This window comes from Oncorhynchus keta, unplaced genomic scaffold (assembly GCF_023373465.1).
Source record: "Oncorhynchus keta strain PuntledgeMale-10-30-2019 unplaced genomic scaffold, Oket_V2 Un_contig_12_pilon_pilon, whole genome shotgun sequence".
NCBI lineage: Eukaryota > Metazoa > Chordata > Actinopteri > Salmoniformes > Salmonidae > Oncorhynchus > Oncorhynchus keta.
Window position 1 is genome coordinate 17891 of NW_026278084.1, and position 22100 is coordinate 39990.

The 22100-nt window shown below is 41.7% G+C and overlaps 1 long non-coding RNA gene across 1 annotated transcript in view; it reads left to right on the forward strand.

Annotated features, from left to right (window-relative positions):
• The first annotated feature begins 258 nt into the window (after positions 1 to 258).
• The window catches only part of LOC127918067 (uncharacterized), a 42787-nt gene continuing 20945 nt past the window's right edge, over positions 259 to 22100 (forward strand). Inside the window, exons 1-6 of the long non-coding RNA XR_008098702.1 lie at positions 259 to 447; positions 8298 to 8468; positions 9370 to 9535; positions 12536 to 12707; positions 16770 to 16833; positions 20354 to 20453. This is a non-coding gene — a long non-coding RNA (uncharacterized LOC127918067). The remainder of the gene's footprint in view (positions 448 to 8297; positions 8469 to 9369; positions 9536 to 12535; positions 12708 to 16769; positions 16834 to 20353; positions 20454 to 22100) is intronic.

A 22100-nucleotide genomic window follows, 5' to 3' on the forward strand; every position in this document is an offset into this window, starting at 1 on the left:
GAGATGTGTCCCCCAGAGACAGAGTCCTCCAGACCAGAGGGAAGAGGGACTGAGAGAGGGATGTGTCCCCCAGAGACAGAGTCCTCCAGACCAGAGGGAAGAGGGACTGAGAGAGGATGTGTCCCCCAGAGACAGAGTCCTCCAGACCAGAGGGAAGAGGGACTGAGAGAGGGATGTGTCCCCCAGAGACAGAGTCCTCCAGACCAGAGGGAAGAGGGACTGAGAGAGGGATGTGTCCCCCAGAGGGACAGAGTCCCCCAGAGACAGAGTCCTCCAGACCAGAGGGAAGAGGGACTGAGAGAGGGATGTGTCCCCCAGAGACAGAGTCCTCCAGCCCAGAGGGAAGAGGGACTGAGAGAGCAGGAGATCTAACACAACATCCACACCAGGCAGATGCCAGGAGCAGCCAACCACAACCTCCAGCTATCACTCTCATCAAGCACCAAGGTAGGAGTTACTGTCTCACTGTACCCAGAGCTGTTGATAGGAAATGACTACATATGACTCTGACTGACTCAGTGGAGGCTGGTGAGAGGAGCTGTAGGAGGACAGGCTCATTGTAAAGGCTGGAATGTAATAAATGGAACAGGGTCATGTGGTTTCCATATGTTTGATGTTGTTGAGAGCGTTCAGTAAATTCCATTCCAGATATCACAATGATCCTCCTATAGCTCCTCCCACCAGTCTCCTCTGGACTGACTGTACCAGTCTCTGTATTAGAGCATTGTCTAAGTATATAGGTTCTCTGTACAGCTGTGTGTGTGTGTGTGTGTGTGTGTGTGTGTGTGTGTGTGTGTGTGTGTGTGTGTGTGTGTGTGTGTGTGTGTGTGTGTGTGTGTGTGTGTGTGTGTGTGTGTGTGTGTGTGTGTGTGTGATGCTATAGAGTGTGTTTATTTGTGATACACACTACACCACTCTCAGGTTTGATTTGTCCTCAGTCTCCCTTGATGGATAATTGAACCGTATTTTATTATTGTATTGTGATGAATAACTTATTCACCTCAGTTTAAATGGAACTCTCACTGCAGGGTATCTGCATCAGTGGTGGTTCAGACAGCACTGTTATCCTGAAGCAGAGAGGAGGTCCTTTCTAGCTCTCTATGTCTCTCTCTCTCTCTCTCTCTCTCTCTCTCTCTCTCTCTCTCTGTCTCTCTCTCTCTCTCTCTCTCTCTTTCTCTCTCTCTCTCTCTCTCTCTCTCTCTCTCTCTCTCTCTGTCTCTGTCACTCTCTCTCTCTCTCTCTCTCTCTCTCTCTCTCTCTCTCTCTCTCTCTCTCTCTCTCTCTCTCTCTATCTCTCTGCCTCTCTCTCTGTCACTCTATCTCTCTGTATCTCTCTCTCTCTCTCTCTCTCTCTCTCTCTCTCTCTCTCTCTCTCTCTCTCTCTCTCTCTCTCTCTCTCTCTCTCTCTCTCCTCTCTCTCTCTCTCTCTCTCTCTCTCTCTCTCTCTCTCTCTCTCTCTCTCTCTCTCTCTCTCTCTCTCTCTCTCTCTCTCTCTCTCTCTCTCTCTCTCTCTCTCTCTCTCTCTCTCTCTCTCTCTCTCTCTATATCTATGTCTGTCTCTCTCTCCCTCTCTCTCTCTGTCTCTCTCTTGCCATCTCTCTCTCTCTCTCTAGCTCTCTTGATCTCTTTTTCTCTCTTTCTAGCTCTCTCATCTCTCTCTCTCTCTCTCTCTCTAGCTCTCTTTCTCTCACTCTCTCTCTCTCTCTCTCTAGCTCTCTATCTCTCACTCTCTATCTCTCACTCTCTATCTCTCTCTCTCTATCTCGCACTCTCTGTCTCTCTCTCTATTTTCCCACGCATCCTTTGTATATCTGTCCTTTTTTCACAGGCGGAGAGAAAGGCAGAGAGGGAGAGAGGATTCCAGGGGAATTAAGAACTGCTTAATGTGATAGAAATAATGGAAGACTTAGTGGAACTGATTGAAAGCACACAGTCTCCTGGTCTGTCTTCAACTCCCTAACAATACAGCCAGTCTCCTGGTCTGTCTTCAACTCCCTAACAATACAGCCATATCATTACACAGTATTCTATATTATAATAACATGGTCACACAGCCTCCTGGTCTGTCTTCAACTCCCTAACAATACAGCCATATCATTATATAGTATTCTATATTATAATAACACAGTCACACAGCCTCCTGGTCTGTCTTCAACTCCCTAACAATACAGCCATATCATTATACAGTATTCTATATTATAATAACAGTATTATACAGTATTCTATATTATAATAACACAGTATTATATAGTATTCTATATTATAATAACATGGTCACACAGCCTCCTGGTCTGTCTTCAACTCCCTAACAATACAGCCATATCATTACACAGTATTCTATATTATAATAACATGGTCACACAGCCTCCTGGTCTGTCTTCAACTCCCTAACAATACAGCCATATCATTACACAGTATTCTATATTATAATAACATGGTCACACAGCCTCCTGGTCTGTCTTCAACTCCCTAACAATACAGCCATATCATTAATGTAGAAAAGGCCCATGGAGTTGGTGGAATACTCCTTTAATTCATTGCCATTTACTCTGCTGGGCCAGGGGCGCTTTAATGAGGTCAGGTGGAAATGTCCGACAGATCTCAACTCCATAAAAGGAGGAAATGGCCATCGCCTGATCTCGCTGCTTTCTCTTCCTTAACTCCGTCTGATCCAGAAGTTCTGTGCGTCCATGAATCCACCACAGACTACTCAGTAAATATACCACTTTATGGTTAAAGGAATTCCTGCCTCAGTCTCATCCATTCCTCTGTCACCTGACACGGGACCACCTGTTCACCTTCACTGTCAGTCATCCTACCTGTCCAGCTACCCACACAGATTCCACTAATCTTTCAGTATTCTATATTACAATAATACAGTATTATACAGTATTCTATATTATAATAACACATTAATTATACAGTATTCTATATTATAATAACACATGAATTATACAGTATTCTATATTACAATAACACAGTATTATACAGTATTCTATATTACAATAACACAGTATTATACAGTATTCTATATTACAATAATACAGTATTATACAGTATTCTATATTACAATAACACATTAATTATACAGTATTCTATATTATAATAACACAGTATTATACAGTATTCTATATTATAATAACACAGTATTATACAGTATTCTAAATCATAATAACACAGTATTATACAGTATTCTATATTATAATAACACATTAATTATACAGTATTCTATATTACAATAACACAGTATTATACAGTATTCTATATTATAATAACACAGTATTATACAGTATTCTATATTATAATAACACAGTATTATACAGTATTCTATATCATAATAACACAGTATTATACAGTATTCTATATTATAATAACACATTAATTATACAGTATTCTATATTACAATAACACAGTATTATACAGTATTCTATATTATAATAACACATTAATTATACAGTATTCTATATTACAATAACACAGTATTATACAGTATTCTATATTATAATAACACATGAATTATACAGTATTCTATATTACAATAACACAGTATTATACAGTATTCTATATTACAATAACACAGTATTATACAGTATTCTATATTACAATAATACAGTATTATACAGTATTCTATATTACAATAACACATTAATTATACAGTATTCTATATTATAATAACACAGTATTATACAGTATTCTATATTATAATAACACAGTATTATACAGTATTCTATATTATAATAACACAGTATTATACAGTATTCTATATTATAATAACACATTAATTATACAGTATTCTATATTATAATAACACAGTATTATACAGTATTCTATATCATAATAACACAGTATTATACAGTATTCTATATTATAATAACACATTAATTATACAGTATTCTATATTATAATAACACAGTATTATACAGTATTCTATATTATAATAACACATTAATTATACAGTATTCTATATTACAATAACACAGTATTATACAGTATTCTATATTATAATAACACATTAATTATACAGTATTCTATATTACAATAACACAGTATTATACAGTATTCTATATTATAATAACACATTAATTATACAGCATTCTATATTACAATAACACAGTATTATACAGTATTCTATATTATAATAACACATTAATTATACAGTATTCTATATTATAATAACACAGTATTATACAGTATTCTATATTATAATAACACAGTATTATACAGTATTCTATATTATAATAACACATTAATTATACAGTATTCTATATTACAATAACACAGTATTATACAGTATTCTATATTATAATAACACAGTATTATACAGTATTCTATATTATAATAACACATTAATTATACAGTATTCTATATTATAATAACACAGTATTATACAGTATTCTATATTATAATAACACAGTATTATACAGTATTCTATATTATAATAACACAGTATTATACAGTATTCTATATTATAATAACACAGTATTATACAGTATTCTATATTACAATAACACAGTATTATACAGTATTCTATATTATAATAACACAGTATTATACAGTATTCTATATTATAATAACACAGTATTATACAGTATTCTATATTATAATAACACAGTATTATACAGTATTCTATATTATAATAACACAGTATTATACAGTATTCTATATTATAATAACACAGTATTATACAGTATTCTATATTATAATAACACAGTATTATACAGTATTCTATATTATAATAACACAGTATTATACAGTATTCTATATTATAATAACACAGTATTATACAGTATTATACAGTATTCTATATTATAATAACACAGTATTATACAGTATTCTATATTATAATAACACAGTATTATACAGTATTCTATATTATAATAACACAGTATTATACAGTATTCTATATTATAATAACACATTAATTATACAGTATTCTATATTACAATAACACAGTATTATACAGTATTCTATATTATAATAACACAGTATTATACAGTATTCTATATTATAATAACACAGTATTATACAGTATTCTATATTATAATAACACAGTATTATACAGTATTCAGTATTCTATATTATAATAACACAGTATTATACAGTATTCTATATCATAATAACACAGTATTATACAGTATTCTATATTATAATAACACAGTATTATACAGTATTCTATATTATAATAACACAGTATTATACAGTATTCTATATTATAATAACACAGTATTATACAGTATTCTATATTACAATAACACAGTATTATACAGTATTCTATATTATAATAACACATTAATTATACAGTATTCTATATTACAATAACACAGTATTATACAGTATTCTATATTATAATAACACATTAATTATACAGTATTCTATATTACAATAACACAGTATTATACAGTATTCTATATTATAATAACACATTAATTATACAGCATTCTATATTACAATAACACAGTATTATACAGTATTCTATATTACAATAACACAGTATTATACAGTATTCTATATTACAATAACACAGTATTATACAGTATTCTATATTATAATAACACATTAATTATACAGCATTCTATATTACAATAACACAGTATTATACAGTATTCTATATTACAATAACACAGTATTATACAGTATTCTATATTATAATAACACATTATTATACAGTATTCTATATTATAATAACACAGTATTATACAGTATTCTATATTACAATAACACAGTATTATACAGTATTCTATATTATAATAACACAGTATTATATAGTATTCTATATTATAACATCACAATACATGTATAGAGTTTGTTATGTATTTGAATAAGTAGAATAAATATATTGAGCATGTAATTGTGTCCTCCAGTACTCCAGTCTAGGGTGTAGTACTATTGCATGTCTGAAAAGAGAGACCGTCACTTCAATAAGTAACGGTGGATCTCGCTGAGAGCTTTCTGCTTGCTGTCTCTGCAGCTATTCCCTTCCTCTCACGCTTCCCTGTGTGAAACCTTCTCATTATTTTTTTAATCAGGCTCATTACGAGTGTCGTTCGTTCATTACCAAGGCCTGAGGCGCATCAGATTAAAGTAAATGTTTGATGTGGTTTGGTTGCATAGGTACAGTGGGGCAAAAAAAGTATTGCAAAGGTAGCAGGACTGGCAGGAAAAGTGTATCTTTTAAATTTTATTTATTTTTATTTAACCTTTATTTAACCAGGTAGGCCCAGTTAATTAAAGGCCTACTCATGTAATACATTCTCTATGTCACTTAGTAAAATACATAATTAATTACAGGCCTACTCATGTAATACATTCTCTATGTCACTTAGTAAAATACATAATTAATTACAGGCCTACTCATGTAATACATTCTCTATGTCACTTAGTAAAATACATCATTAATTACAGACCTACTCATGTAATACATTCTCTATGTCACTTAGTAAAATACACTTAGTAAAATACATAATTAATTACAGGCCTACTCATGTAATACATTCTCTATGTCACTTAGTAAAATACACTTAGTAAAATATATCATTAATTACAGACCTACTCATGTAATACATTCTCTATGTCACTTAGTAAAATACACTTAGTAAAATACATAATTAATTACAGACCTACTCATGTAATACATTCTCTAAGTCACTTAGTAAAATACACTTAGTAAAATACATAATTAATTACAGACCTACTCATGTAATACATTCTCTATGTCACTTAGTAAAATACATAATTAATTTAATTGTATGTGTATTGATCTTGGTTGGCACAACTTCAACTCTTTTCCAAAAGTCATCCAAATAATCATATCGATCTGTCGCTAACTGTCTAACATATTGATCTGTCGCTAACTGTCTAACATATTGATCTGTCGCTAACTGTCTAACAAATTGATCTGTCTCTAACTGTCTAACAAATTGATCTGTCGCTAACTGTCTAACAAATTGATCTGTCGCTAACTGTCTAACATATTGATCTGTCGCTAACTGTCTAACATATTGATCTGTCGCTAACTGTCTAACATATTGATCTGTCGCTAACTGTCTAACATATTGATCTGTCGCTAACTGTCTAACATATTGATCTGTCGCTAACTGTCTAACATATTGATCTGTCGCTAACTGTCTAACATATTGATCTGTCGCTAACTGTCTAACATATTGATCTGTCGCTAACTGTCTAACATATTGATCTGTCGCTAACTGTCTAACATATTGATCTGTCGCTAACTGTCTAACATATTGATCTGTCGCTAACTGTCTAACATATTGATCTGTCGCTAACTGTCTAACATATTGATCTGTCGCTAACTGTCTAACATATTGATCTGTCGCTAACTGTCTAACATATTGATCTGTCGCTAACTGTCTAACATATTGATCTGTCGCTAACTGTCTAACATATTGATGTGTCGCTAACTGTCTAACAAATTGATCTGTCGCTAACTGTCTAACATATTGATCTGTCGCTAACTGTCTAACAAATTTATCTGTCGCTAACTGTCTAACAAATTGATCTGTCGCTAACTGTCTAACATATTGATCTGTCGCTAACTGTCTAACATATTGATCTGTCGCTAACTGTCTAACAAATTGATCTGTCTGTCTAACACTGTCTAACAAATTGATCTGTCTGTCTAACACTGTCTAACATATTGATCTGTCGCTAACTGTCTAACATATTGATCTGTCGCTAACTGTCTAACATATTGATCTGTCGCTAACTGTCTAACATATTGATCTGTCGCTAACTGTCTAACATATTGATCTGTCGCTAACTGTCTAACATATTGATCTGTCGCTAACTGTCTAACATATTGATCTGTCTGTCTAACACTGTCTAACAAATTGATCTGTCTGTCTAACACTGTCTAACAAATTGATCTGTCTGTCTAACACTGTCTAACATATTGATCTGTCGCTAACTGTCTAACAAATTGATCTGTCTGTCTAACACTGTCTAACAAATTGATCTGTCTGTCTAACACTGTCTAACAAATTGATCTGTCTGTCTAACACTGTCTAACATATTGATCTGTCGCTAACTGTCTAACATATTGATCTGTCGCTAACTGTCTAACAAATTGATCTGTCTGTCTAACACTGTCTAACATATTGATCTGTCGCTAACTGTCTAACAAATTGATCTGTCTGTCTAACACTGTCTAACATATTGATCTGTCGCTAACTGTCTAACATATTGATCTGTCGCTAACTGTCTAACATATTGATCTGTCGCTAACTGTCTAACATATTGATCTGTCGCTAACTGTCTAACAAAGGCGTCCTGTGTTTCAGAGCCCCAGTCACATCAGCAGTCTCCCGAGGCTGTCCTCGCCCTCAACGCTGCCTCCGTCATAGCTCATATCAAACTCCAGAGACAACTGAGCCTGAGGAAGACAACACCACGTGACCTTTCTACACAGGCCTCAAGGTCGCCCACAACACCGGAGGGGGGAAAAGCACTGGGTATCGTTGCTGTTTATAAAGTTTTTAGCCTCGACATTAATGACCTTCACAGAGCATAGCTCATAACAAATATCGGTCCTTGAGACAATTATCTGAAAGAATTTCAGTTAAATGTCAGAAGTGTTGTTGGGTTCTAACTTTTGAGGAGGCACTAGAGAAACAACATGTGTCTTGCTTTAAGGTTTCTCTGTGTGTGTGTGTGTGTGTGTCAAGTTAATTGTTCCTGAAATTGTCTTTATAATCAGATAATTGTCTTGAGTTCAGATTATAAATCCCATTTTTGATTGAAAGTTAAAATAAAGTTATTGGAAGGATAAATACTTTGTTATATAAAGATTATTGAATTTGTTTGAGAGAGAACGAGAAATCAACACACCCTCTCTCTCTCTCTCTCTCTCTCTCTCTCTCTCTCTCTCTCTCTCTCTCTCTCTCTCTCTCTCTCTCTCTCTCTCGCTCTCTGTCTCGCTCTCTCTCTCTCTCTCTCTCTCTCTCTCTCTCTCTCTCTCTCTCTCTGTCTCGCTCTCTCTCTCTCTCTCTCTCTCTCTCTCTCTCTCTCTCTCTCTCTCTCTCTCTCTCTCTCCCCCTCTCTCTCTCTCTCTCTCTCCCTCTCTCTCTCTCTCTCTCTCTCTCTCTCTCTCTCTCTCCCTCTCTCTCTCTCCCCTCTCTCTCTCTCTCTCTCTCTCTCTCTCTCTCTCTCTCTCTCTCTCTCTCTCTCTCTCTCTCTCTCTCTCTCTCTCTCTCTCTCTCTGTCTCTCTCTCTCTCTCTCTCTCTCTCTCTCTCTCTGTCTCGCTCTCTCTCTCTCTCTCTCTCTCTCTCTCTCTCTCTCTCACTCACTCACTCACTCACTCACTCACTCACTCACTCACTCACTCACTCACTCACTCACTCACTCACTTCTAGTGAAGGATGCTGGTGGTTGTGTGCGACCCAGGACTGATGACAACAGACTAGACCCTGGTGAGACCACCAGAACCACACATCACACAACCCAGATTGATGTTGGGTTTATTCCCTGAATTCTGACTCTGACCCGGAAACAAGCAAAGCCAACATTCCATCACCCAGGGTAAGTTCTGGAGTAAGTTTTGGATGCATGGAACTCATGAAACTTGATGATGAAAGACGTGTCTTGGGCTCCAGGCTTAATGCTTTTCACAACAGGCCTGTTCATCTCTCAGCATAGTCAAGTCAGAGATGTTGCATGCTGGGACAGTATCTTGTTATATTTTTCCTCTGCGGCGAAAAAACACACACTACATTTCTGTAAGGGAGAAATCAATAGTAACACAACATGCGCCAGCACCTAGCCAGCACCTAGCCATCTCCTAGCCAGCTCCTAACTAGCACCTAACCAGCACCTAGCCAGCTCCTAGCCAGCTCCTAGCCAGCTCCTAACCAGGACTTAGCCAGCACCTAGCCAGCACCTAGCCATCTCCTAGCCAGCTCCTAACCAGCACCTAGCCATCTCCTAGCCACCTCCTAGCCAGCTCCTAGCCAGCTCCTAGCCAGCACCTAGCCAGCTCCTAGCCAGCACCTAGCCAGCACCTAGCCAGCTCCTAGACAGCACCTAGCCAGCTCCTAGCCAGCTCCTAGCCAGCACCTAGCCAGCTCCTAGCCAGCACCTAGCCATCTGCTAGCCTCTCCTAGCCAGCACCTAGCCAGCTCCTAGCCAGCTCCAGCCAGCCTCCCTCCACTGAAGCCAGCTCCTAGCCTAGCCAGCCTCCCTCCTCCTAGAGCAGCCTAGCCAGCCTCCCTAGCCAGCTCCTAGCCATCTAGCCAGCTAGCCAGCCTCCCTCCACATGAAGAGTACCAGCTCCTAGCCAGCCTCCCTCGACATGAAGAGTACCAGCTCCTAGCCAGCCTCCCTCCACATAAAGAATACCAGCTCCTAGCCAGCCTCCCTCCACATAAAGCATACCAGCTCCTAGCCAGCCTCCCTCCACATAAAGAATACCAGCTCCTAGCCAGCCTCCCTCCACATGAAGAATACCAGCTTCTAGCCAGCACCTAGCCATCTCCTAGCCATCTCCTAGCCAGCTCCTAGCCAGCCCACCTCCAAGAGCACCAGCTCTTAGCCAGCCTCCCTCCAAATGAAGAATACCATCTCCTAGCCAGCACCTAGCCAGCCTCCCTCCACATGAAGAGTACCAGCGCCTAGCCAGCTCCTAGCCATCTCCTAGCCAGCTCCTAGCCAGCCTCCCTCCTCATGAAGAGTACCAGCTCCTAGCCAGAGTCCCTCCACATGAAGAATACCAGCTCCTAGCCAGCTCCTAGCCAGCACCTAGCCAGCACCTAGCCAGCCTCCCTCAACATGAATAATACCAGCTCCTAGCCAGCCTCCCTCCACATGAATAATACCAGCTCCTAGCCAGCCTCCCTCCACATGAAGAGTACCAGCTCCTAGCCAGCACCTAGCCAGCACCTAGCCAGCACCTAGCCAGCCTCCCTCCACATTAATAATACCAGCTCCTAGCCAGCCTCCCTCCACATGAATAATACCAGCTCCTAGCCAGCTCCTAGCCAGCCTCCCTCCACATGAATAATACCAGCTCCTAGCCAGCCTAGCCAGCCTCCCTCCACATTAATAATACCATCTCCTAGCCAGCCTCCCTCCACATTAATAATACCATCTCCTAGCCAGCCTCCCTCCACATTAATAATACCAGCTCCTAGCCAGCTCCTAGCCAGCCTCCCTCCTCATGAAGAGTACCAGCTCCTAGCCAGCTCCTAGCCAGCCTCCCTCCACATGAAGAGTACCAGCTCCTAGCCAGCCTCCCTCTACATGAATAATACCAGCTCCTAGCCAGCTCCTAGCCAGCCTCCCTCCACATGAATAATACCAGCTCCTAGCCAGCCTCCCTCCACATGAATAATACCAGCTCCTAGCCAGCCTCGCTCCACATTAATAATACCAGCTCCTAGCCAGCTCCTAGCCAGCCTCCCTCCACATGAATAATACCAGCTCCTAGCCAGCCTCCCTCCTCATGAAGAGTACCAGCTCCTAGCCAGCCTCCCTCCACATGAAAAGTACCAGCTCCTAGCCAGCCTCCCTCCACATGAATAATACCAGCTCCTAGCCAGCTCCTAGCCAGCCTCCCTCCACATGAATAATACCACCTCCTAGCCAGCCTCCCTCCACATTAATAATACCATCTCCTAGCCAGCCTCCCTCCACATTAATAATACCATCTCCTAGCCAGCCTCCCTCCACATGAATAATACCAGCTCCTAGCCAGCTAGCCAGCACCTAGCCAGCCTCCCTCTTCATGAAGAATACCAGCTCCTAGCCAGCTCCCAGCCAGCTCCTAGCCAGCCTCCCTCCACATGAAGAGTACCAGCTCCTAGCCATCTCCTAGCCAGCCTCCCTCCACATGAAGAGTACCATCTCCTAGCCATCTCCTAGCCAGAGTCCCTCCAAATGAAGAATACCAGCTCCTAGCCATCTCCTAGCCATCTCCTAGCCAGCCTCCCTCCACATGAAGAGTACCAGCTCCTAGCCAGCTCCTAGCCAGCCTCCCTCCACATGAAGAGTACCAGCTCCTAGCCAGCCTCCCTCCACATGAAGAGTACCGGCTCCTAGCCAGCCTCCCTCCACATGAAGAGTACCAGCTCCTAGCCAGCCTCCCTCCACATGAAGAGTACCAGCTCCTAGACAGCTCCTAGCCAGCCTCCCTCCACATGAAGAGTACCAGCTCCTAGCCAGCACCTAGCCAGCCTCCCTCCACATGAAGAGTACCAGCTCCTAGCCAGCACCTAGCCAGCCTCCCTCCACATGAATAATACCAGCTCCTAGCCAGCCTCCCTTCACATGAAGAGTACCAGCTCCTAGCCAGCTCCTAGCCAGCCTCCCTCCACATGAAGAGTACCAGCTCCTAGCCAGCTCCTAGCCAGCTCCTAACCAGCTCCTAGCCAGCCTCCATCCACATGAAGTGTGCCAGCATCAGGAGTTCCAGGCATACCTCAGGGCAGTGTCCTCGGCCCTCTGCTGAAGCAGTGACAGTAGGTCATTTTAGATAAGAGTGTCTACTAAATGACTAAAACATCTCTGCTTTTGGCCCACATACAGGAGGCTCTGGAGCGATCCAGACCACACTTCATCAGTCGCTCTCAGGGCAGACTGAGAGAGATGGAGAGGCGGGCAGAAGAGAGGAGGGAGGAGAGGCGCTCTGACCACCAGCCAGAGGAGATGATGCTGATGCACCATAGAGGACACAGCACCAAAACCAGTCCTCTTAGTGGTACGGTACCACTGACCTGTTTCTCTCTCTGTCATAGAGGACACAGCACCAGAACCAGTCTGAGTGGTATGGTACCACTGACCTGTTTCTCTCTCTCTCTCTCTCTCTCTCTCTCTCTCTCTCTCTCTCTCTCTCTCTCCCTCTCTCTCTCTCTCTCTCTCTCTCTCTCTCTCTCTCTCTCTCTCTCTCTCTCTCTCCATCTCCCTCTCTCTCTCCATCTCCCTCTCTCTCTCTCTCTCTCTCTCTCTCTCTCTCTCTCTCTCTCTCTCTCTCTCTCTCTCTCCGTCTCTCTCCATCTCCCTCTCTCTCTCTCTCTCTCTCTCTCTCTCTCTCTCTCTCTCTCTCTCTCTCTCTCTCTCTCACACCATCCCTTTCACTATAACACCCATTGTACCCATGCAGCTGCAGTGGGCTGTATGCCACACACATAGTCAGAGCTCTCTTCTGTCTGCACATTTGGCCCTCAGGCTCGTTGTATATCTACATAACATGATACAACGGAAACAAGATATCAACCCACATGTTTGTTCATATTGTTCCGGTTTTTCTTTGTCCTCCATATATATATATGTCTCTCTATTCATGGGAAAACAATGATTGGTGTCACAGACAGCCCTGCCCTTCAAGACGTAATGAGTTTGTTTATCTGTCAATGCAGCGTTTCTATTGGATCAACCGATTTCCCTGCTGAATATCAGCTTTAAAAGGGGCAATTTGTATTCGCTAAATCGATGTTTAGACTTTTAAATCAATTATACATACCCGTTCAACTGTCAAACCCCATCAGAACCTAAAATATACGTTTCCCCCCCCAAAAAAAAAATCCTGTCTTTGCAAACAATGTAATTGTAAACAAATACTGTATAGCCTCAAAACATGGTTAAACTGTAATGTTGATATCGTGGATGGTCAGTCCTTGCAGCCACAGCTCTGTCTATTAATTTGAGAGAGGTTACATGAGGTTACATGTCTCCAGCCCCATCCCTCATTTGTTTACCGAAACAGTGGCGGGGGTCTACCTTTGTAGACCCCCGCTACCCCCCCCCCCATAGTATGCTGATTCCATAGTGCTTACTGCCCCCTGCTGGTCCTAGTGTGAAACTACATCATTGGCTCAGATCAATGATAATGGCATTGAGTTATAAAGGATTATCTATTGGAGAATTGCCTATTGTCAAAACAAAGACACACTTCCTGTATGATAATTAATGCAGGATATGAAAACCTCATTCAAGCAAATCAATGCAAGAAAAACTGTACCTGCCTGCAACAGTGAAAAACATATCTCTTCCAGGTGATAGTGAATATAGTCATCTTGTCTGGCAGGCAGTAGTCATCTTCTCTGACAGGCAGTAGTCATCTTGTCTGACAGGCAGAAGTCATCTTGTCTGACAGGCAGAAGTCATCTTCTCTGGTCGGTAGTAGTCATCTTCTCTGACAGGCAGTAGTCATCTTCTCTGACAGGCAGTAGTCATCTTCTCTGACAGGCAGTAGTCATCTTCTCTGACAGGCAGTAGTCATCTTCTCTGGCAGGCAGTAGTCATCTTCTCTGACAGGCAGTAGTCATCTTCTCTGACAGGCAGTAGTCATCTTCTCTGACAGGCAGTAGTCATCTTCTCTGACAGGCAGTAGTCATCTTCTCTGACAGGCAGTAGTCATCTTCTCTGACAGGCAGTAGTCATCTTCTCTGACAGGCAGAAGTCATCTTCTCTGACAGGCAGTAGTCATCTTCTCTGGTCGGTAGTAGTCATCTTGTCTGACAGGCAGTAGTCATCTTCTCTGGCAGGCAGTAGTGCTGGAGTAGAGGTGAACTAGAGTTTTGTCTGTGGAGTAGAGGTGATCTAGAGTTGTGTCTATGTGTGGAGTAGAGGTGATCTATAGTTTTGTCTGTGTGTGGAGTAGAGGTGATCTAGAGTTTTGTCTGTGTGGAGTAGAGGTGATCTAGAGTTTTGTCTGTGTGGAGTAGAGGTGATCTAGAGTTTTGTCTGTGGAGTAGAGGTGATCTAGAGTTTTGTCTGTGTGGAGTAGAGGTGATCTAGAGTTTTGTCTATGTGGAGTAGAGGTGATCTAGAGTTTTGTCTGTGTGGAGTAGAGGTGATCTAGAGTTTTGTCTATGTGTGGAGTAGAGGTGATCTAGAGTTTTTTCTGTGTGGAGTAGAGGTGATCTAGAGTTTTGTCTATGTGTGGAGTATAGGTGATCTAGAGTTTTTTCTGTGTGGAGTAGAGGTGATCTAGAGTTTTGTCTGTGTGGAGTAGAGGTGATCTAGAGTTTTGTCTGTGTGGAGTAGAGGTGATCTAGAGTTTTGTCTGTGTGTGGAGTAGAGGTGATCTAAAGTTTTGTCTGTGTGTGGAGTAGAGGTGATCTAGAGTTTTGTCTGTGTGTGGAGTAGAGGTGATCTAGAGTTTTGTCTGTGTGGAGTAGAGGTGATCTAAAGTTTTGTCTGTGTGGAGTAGAGGTGATCTAGAGTTTTGTCTGTGTGTGGAGTAGAGGTGATCTAGAGTTTTGTCTGTGTGGAGTAGAGGTGATCTAGAGTTTTGTCTATGTGTGGAGTAGAGGTGATCTAGAGTTTTTTCTGTGTGGAGTAGAGGTGATCTAGAGTTTTGTCTATGTGTGGAGTAGAGGTGATCTAGAGTTTTTTCTGTGTGGAGTAGAGGTGATCTAGAGTTTTGTCTGTGTGGAGTAGAGGTGATCTAGAGTTTTGTCTGTGTGGAGTAGAGGTGATCTAGAGTTTTGTCTGTGTGTGGAGTAGAGGTGATCTAGAGTTTTGTCTGTGTGTGGAGTAGAGGTGATCTAGAGTTTTGTCTGTGTGTGGAGTAGAGGTGATCTAGAGTTTTGTCTGTGTGGAGTAGAGGTGATCTAAAGTTTTGTCTGTGTGGAGTAGAGGTGATCTAGAGTTTTGTTTGTGTGGAGTAGAGGTGATCTAAAGTTTTGTCTGTGTGGAGTAGAGGTGATCTAGAGTTTTGTCTGTGTGTGGAGTAGAGGTGATCTAGAGTTTTGTCTGTGTGGAGTAGAGGTGATCTAGAGTTTTGTCTGTGTGGAGTAGAGGTGATCTAGAGTTTTGTCTGTGTGGAGTAGAGGTGATCTAGAGTTTTGTTTGTGTGGAGTAGAGGTGATCTAGAGTTTTGTCTGTGTGGAGTAGAGGTGATTTAGAGTTTTGTCTGTGTGGAGTAGAGGTGATCTAGAGTTTTGTTTGTGTGGAGTAGAGGTGATCTAGAGTTTTGTCTGTGTGTGGAGTAGAGGTGATCTAGAGTTTTGTCTGTGTGGAGTAGAGGTGATCTAGAGTTTTGTCTGTGTGGAGTAGAGGTGATCTAGAGTTTTGTCTGTGTGGAGTAGAGGTGATCTAGAGGTTTGTCTGTGTGGAGTAGAGGTGATCTAGAGTTTTGTCTATGTGGAGTAGAGGTGATCTAGAGGTTTGTCTGTGTGTAGAGTAGAGGTGATCTAGAGTTTTGTCTGTGTGGAGTAGAGGTGATCTAGAGTTTTGTCTGTGTGGAGTAGAGGTGATCTAGAGTTTTGTCTGTGTGTAGAGTAGAGGTGATCTAGAGTTTTGTTTTGTGTGGAGTAGAGGTGATCTAGAGTTTTGTCTGTGTGTAGAGTAGAGGTGATCTAGAGTTTTGTTTGTGTGGAGTAGAGGTGATCTAGAGTTTTGTCTGTGTGTAGAGTAGAGGTGATCTAGAGTTTTGTTTGTGTGGAGTAGAGGTGATCTAGAGTTTTGTCTGTGTGGAGTAGAGGTGATCTAGAGTTTTGTCTGTGTGGAGTAGAGGTGATCTAGAGTTGTGTCTATGTGTGGAGTAGAGGTGATCTAGAGTTTTGTCTGTGTGGAGTAGAGGTGATCTAGAGTTTTGTCTGTGTGGAGTATTGTCTGGTTGACAGGTGGTAAAGATGAGGTAAAACGGATTCCAGTTTCCCCACCTCTGGATGTCCGTTTTCCTCTTGACTCATCCCTCTACCGATCATTGTGGTGGGGAATAAAACGATTGGAAAACTCTCTAACAAAAGGTGAGCAGAAACTCGAGAAATCTCTTGTTGTTAACAATCAGTATTGTGTGTGTGTGTGTTTCCAGATAACCTTTTCCGACCCAGAGATAGAGCCATTGCAGGGAAGGAGATGCAGCTCAGAACCAGGCAGTGAGTTCCTCCATCTCAATCTCTCATTCTGGCATCTCTCTCGCTCTCTCTCTCTCTCTCTCTCGCTCTTTCTCTCTCTCTCTCTCTCTCTCTCTCTCTCTCTCTCTCTCTCTCTCTCTCTCTGTGTCTCTCTCTCTCTCTCTCTCTCTCTCTCTCTCTCTCTCTCTCTCTCTCTCTCTCTCTGTCTCTGTCTCTCTCTCTCGCTCTCTCTCGCTCTCTCTCTCTCTTAGTCCCGACGGAGGTGGAAGCCTGTATAACTAACATCTGTTCAAAATGGCTTTTATTTTCTCTTCTGGCTTCCTTCTAACAGTGTTTTTGCTCTGCCGGTTCACCTTCTCTCTCTTTGGTTCCATCCCCACATTTTATTAGGCCGATTGAGTTGTGGTTGAATCGAGAGGTTGAATGGTCTAGGTTAATGGAGTCTTCTTCGTAGGTGATCAGGTTCCTACAGGGCTGGTCTAGGTTAATGGAGTCTTCTTCGTAGGTGATCAGGTCTCTACAGGGCTGGTCTAGGCTAATGGAGTCTTCTTCGTAGGTGATCAGGTCTCTACAGGGCTGGTCTAGGTTAATGGAGTCTTCTTCGTAGGTGACCAGATCTCTATAGGACTGGTCTAGGCTAATGGAGTCTTCTTCGTAGGTGACCAGGTCTCTACAGGGCTGGTCTAGGTTAATGGAGTCTTCTTCGTCGGTGATCAGGTTTCTCCAGGGCTGGTCTAGGTTAATGGAGTCTTCTTCATAGGTGATCAGGTCTCTACAGGGCTGGTCTAGGTTAATGGAGTCTTCTTCGTAGGTTACCATGTCTCTATAGGACTGGTCTAGGTTAATGGAGTCTTCTTCGCAGGTGACCAGGTCTCTAAACGGCTGGTCTAGGTTAATGGAGTCTTCTTCGTAGGTTACCAGGTCTCTATAGGACTGGTCTAGGTTAATGGAGTCTTCGTAGGTAACCACATCTCCATAGGACTGTACTAGGTTAATGGAGTCTTCTTCGGTGGTGACCAGGTCTCTACAGGGCTGGTCTAGGTTAATGGAGTCTTCTTCATATGTGACCAGGTCTCTCCAGGGCTGGTCTAGGTTAATGGAGTCTTCTTTGTAGTTGACCAGGTCTCTACAGGGCTGGTCTAGGTTAATGGAGTCTTCTTTGTAGTTGACCAGGTCTCTACAGGGCTGGTCTGGGTTAATGGAGTCTTCTTCGTAGGTGACCAGGTCTCTGCAGGGCTGGTCTAGGTTAATGGAGTCTTCTTCGTAGGTGATCAGGTCTCTACAGGGCTGGTCTAGGCTAATGGAGTCTTCTTCGTAGGTGATCAGGTCTCTACAGGGCTGGTCTAGGTTAATGGAGTCTTCGTAGGTAACCACATCTCCATAGGACTGTACTAGGTTAATGGAGTCTTCTTCGGTGGTGACCAGGTCTCTACAGGGCTGGTCTAGGTTAATGGAGTCTTCTTCATATGTGACCAGGTCTCTACAGGGATGGTCTAGGTTAATGGAGTCTTCTTTGTAGTTGACCAGGTCTCTGCAGGGTTGGTCTAGGTTAATGGAGTCTTCTTTGTAGTTGACCAGGTCTCTACAGGGCTGGTCTAGGTTAATGGAGTCTTCTTTGTAGTTGACCAGGTCTCTACAGGGCTGGTCTGGGTTAATGGAGTCTTCTTCGTAGGTGACCAGGTCTCTACAGGGCTGGTCTAGGTTAATAGAGTCTTCTTTGTCGGTGACCAGGTCTCTACAGGGCTGGTCTAGGTTAATGGAGTCTTCTTTGTCGGTGACCAGGTCTCTATAGGTCTGGTCTAGGTTGATGGAGTCTTCTTTGTCAGTGACCAGGTCTCTACAGGGCTGGTCTAGGTTAATGGAGTCTTCTTCGTAGGTGACCAGGTCTCCATAGGACTGTACTAGGTTAATGGAGTCTTCTTCTTAGGTGATCAGGTTTCTACAGGGCTGGTCTAGGTTAATGGAGTCTTCTTCGTAGGTGACCAGGTCTCCATAGGACTGTACTAGGTTAATGGAGTCTTCTTCGTGGGTGACCAGGTGTCTGTAGGGCTGGTCTAGGTTAATGGAGTCTTCTTCATAGGTGATCAGGTCTCCACAAGGCTGGTCTAGGTTAATGGAGTCTTCTTTGTCGGTGACCAGGTCTCTACAGGGCTGGTCTAGGTTAATGGAGTCTTCTTCGTAGGTGACCAGGTCTCTATAGGTCTGGTCTAGGTTAATGGAGTCTTCTTTGTCAGTGACCAGGTCTCTACAGGGCTGGTCTAGGTTAATGGAGTCTTCTTTGTCGGTGACCAGGTCTCTATAGGTCTGGTCTAGGTTAATGGAGTCTTCTTCATAGGTGATCAGGTGTCTGTAGGGCTGGTCTAGGTTAATGGAGTCTTCTTCATAGGTGATCAGGTCTCCACAAGGCTGGTCTAGGTTAATGGAGTCTTCTTCATAGGTGACCAGGTGTCTGTAGGGCTGGTCTAGGTTAATAGAGTCTTCTTCATAGGTGATCAGGTCTCTACAGGGCTGGTCTGGGTTAATGGAGTCTTCTTCGTGGGTGACCAGGTGTCTGTAGGGCTGGTCTAGGTTAATGGAGTCTTCTTCATAGGTGATCAGGTCTCCACAAGGCTGGTCTAGGTTAATGGAGTCTTCTTTGTCGGTGACCAGGTCTCTACAGGGCTGGTCTAGGTTAATGGAGTCTTCTTCGTAGGTGACCAGGTCTCTATAGGTCTGGTCTAGGTTAATGGAGTCTTCTTTGTCAGTGACCAGGTCTCTACAGGGCTGGTCTAGGTTAATGGAGTCTTCTTTGTCGGTGACCAGGTCTCTATAGGTCTGGTCTAGGTTAATGGAGTCTTCTTCATAGGTGATCAGGTGTCTGTAGGGCTGGTCTAGGTTAATGGAGTCTTCTTCATAGGTGATCAGGTCTCCACAAGGCTGGTCTAGGTTAATGGAGTCTTCTTCATAGGTGACCAGGTGTCTGTAGGGCTGGTCTAGGTTAATAGAGTCTTCTTCATAGGTGATCAGGTCTCTACAGGGCTGGTCTGGGTTAATGGAGTCTTCTTCATAGGTTACCATGTCTCTATAGGACTGGTCTAGGCTAATGGAGTCTTCTTCGTAGGTGATCAGGTCTCTACAGGGCTGGTCTAGGTTAATGGAGTCTTCTTCGTAGGTTACCAGGTCTCTGCAGGGCTGGTCTAGGTTAATGGAGTCTTCTTTGTCGGTGACCAGGTCTCTATAGGACTGGTCTAGGTTAATGGAGTCTTATCATTGGTGACCAAGCACTGTCTGGAATGCAGATTTTGGGCCAAATAATATTTCAGTTCAGTCAATTTAAACTGTAAACTGAAATTCCAGTCTGTTTACTTTCTGAATTTATTGAATTGAAAATGTAATTGATCCCAACCCTACTGGGATGATGGGGCGGCAGGGTAGCCTAGTGGTTAGAGCGTTGGACTAGTAACCGGAAGGTTGCAAGTTCAAACCCCTGACAAGGTACAAATCTGTCGTTCTGCCCCTGAACAGGTATGTATGTGGGATTATGACGTCTCCTTATTGACAGGAACTATAAAAATCTGCCGGAGGTGAGGAGGAAACAGGAGGAAGAGAAGAGGAGGGAGGACTACCTGACTAACAGGCTGAGAGCAGATCTCTTCAAAAAGGTCAGAATGCCTGGAAATACGGAATGTTAATTGATTGGAATGTTAATTGATTGGTTGCTGCAGTAACTGTTTACTATTGCTGGTGAATGTATAGTACTACTTGTACAGTAGGGATTATAGTGATATAGCAGGGATTATAGTGATATAGCAGGGATTATGGTGATATAGTAGGGATTATAGTGATATAGTAGGGATTATAGTGATATAGTAGGGATTATGGTGATATAGTAGGGATTATAGTAATATAGTAGGGATTATAGTGATATAGTAGGGATTATAGTGATATAGTAGGGATTATGGTGATATAGTAGGGATTATAGTGATTATAGTAGGGATTATGGTGATATAGTAGGGATTATAGTGATATAGTAGGGATTATAGTGATATAGTAGGGATTATGGTGATATAGTAGGGATTATAGTGATATAGTAGGGATTATAGTGATATAGTAGGGATTATAGAGATATAGTAGGGATTATAGTGGTACAGTAGGGATTATAGTGGTACAGTAGGGATTATAGTGATATAGTAGGGATTATAGTGATATAGTAGGGATTATAGTGATATAGTAGGGATTATAGTGATATAGTAGGGATTATAGTGATTAGTAGGGATTATAGAGATATAGTAGGGATTATAGTGGTACAGTAGGGATTATAGTGATATAGTAGGGATTATAGTGATATAGTAAGGATTATAGTGATTACAGTAGGGATTATAGTGATATAGAAGGGATTATAGTGGTACAGTAGGGATTATTATTATTATATATTATAGTAAGGATTATATTGAGACAGTATTGATTATAGTGATTACAGTAGGGATTATAGTGATATAGTAGGGATTATAAGAAAGTAGGGATTATAGTGATATAGTAGGGATTATAGTGATTACAGGAGAGATTATGGTGATACAGTAGGGATTATGGTGATTACAGTAGGGATTATAGTGATTACAATCAAAGCAAATCAAATCAAATCAAATTTATTTATATAGCCCTTCGTACATCAGCTGATATCTCAAAGTGCTGTACAGAAACCCAGCCTAAAACCCCAAACAGCAAACAATGCAGGTGTAAAAGCCCGGTGGCTAGGAAAAACTCCCTAGAAAGGCCAAAACCTAGGAAGAAACCTAGAGAGGAACCGGGCTATGTGGGGTGGCCAGTCCTCTTCTGGCTGTGCCGGGTAGAGATTATAACAGAACATGACCAAGATGTTCAAATGTTCATAAATGACCAGCATGGTCGAATAATAATAAGGCAGAACAGTTGAAACTGGAGCAGCAGCACAGTCAGGTGGACTGGGGACAGCAAGGAGCCATCATGTCAGGTAGTCCTGGGGCACGGTCCTAGGGCTCAGGTCCTCCGAGAGAGAGAAAGAAAGAGAGAATTAGAGAGAGCATATGTGGGGTGGCCAGTCCTCTTCTGGCTGTGCCGGGTGGAGATTATAACAGAACGTGGCCAAGATGTTCAAATGTTCATAAATGACCAGCATGGTTGAACAATAGGGATTATAGTGATTACAGTAGGGATTAGAGTGATTACAGTAGGGATTAGAGTTATACTGTAGAGATTATAGTGATTACAGTAGGGATTATAGTGATTACAGTAGAGATTATAGAGATTACAGTAGGGATTATAGAGATTAC